This window comes from Photinus pyralis, unplaced genomic scaffold (genome assembly GCF_008802855.1).
Source record: "Photinus pyralis isolate 1611_PpyrPB1 unplaced genomic scaffold, Ppyr1.3 Ppyr1.4_LG2, whole genome shotgun sequence".
Taxonomy (NCBI): domain Eukaryota; kingdom Metazoa; phylum Arthropoda; class Insecta; order Coleoptera; family Lampyridae; genus Photinus; species Photinus pyralis.
The window spans coordinates 47,633,312-47,634,309 of record NW_022170403.1 but is presented as its reverse complement, the minus strand read 5'-3'; positions in this window follow the sequence as shown (position 1 = coordinate 47,634,309).

The following is a 998-nucleotide window of genomic DNA, read 5'->3' as shown; positions in this document are numbered from 1 at the left end:
CCATTATATTCTCAGTTCAAACTCTGTCGCGCTTTATTTCCACGGGGTTAGGCTTCTTATAGTGTTTTTATTCAATGGTATAAGGTAGAAATTAGTACGTTAATTTGTAGATCCGCTCGTTAACGAAAATGAACGATACAGGAAATAAACAACTCAATTCCTCAAAACCTTCCCCATGGATATTTAATTATTGGCGAACAGATATAATTGTGAAATGTTACGACATGTTTCGCTTGTTAATCATCTTCAGGTAACAAATTAACATATTTACCTGAAGATGATTAACAATCGAAACATGTCGTAACATTTCACAATTATATCTGTTCGTCAATAATTAAATATCCATGGGGGAAGGTTTTAAGGAATTAAGTTGTTTATTTCCTATATGGTTCATCACCCCATTTGAAGTATGGATCAACCAAGAGTTTTTTCTGATCTCACCTACAGGTTGGAAAATCCTTTGGTGATCTGGTAGAAGACTCGTGGTAATCTGCGAAATTGTTACACTATAGTACTGTACTGTTTATAAGAAGCTCCATACTTTTTTTTAATAATTCATAATTTTTAATTTTAAGAATTACCCTAAACATAAACTGTTATTTCATAAATTGGTGGCATGCCTTTGATTGCTAATAAAGCAAGAGAAGATTATAGAAGTGGATTTTCAAAAATTAATTAGTTGGCGTTAGACGGTGAACGGTAACACCACATTGTAAAATTGAAGTATAGAATGACGCGTGTAAACTATAATACTACGTAAATTAAATGATAAAAGTCTTAATAGACAAAAGAAACTCCACCCGTATTAGAGTAATGTGCGAACTACGAGTCATAAAGTGTTCATAATTTAGAATTAAATTACCTACGTGGCCGTTATGATTAATGCGTGGAGGAGTGGCAGTGTTTTTCTTTAATTCGTTTATTTCATTTTGATTTGCTTTGTGAAAAACGCGTATTGGGTATGCAGATTTATAGGCTTGGGAAAATAATTATTACTT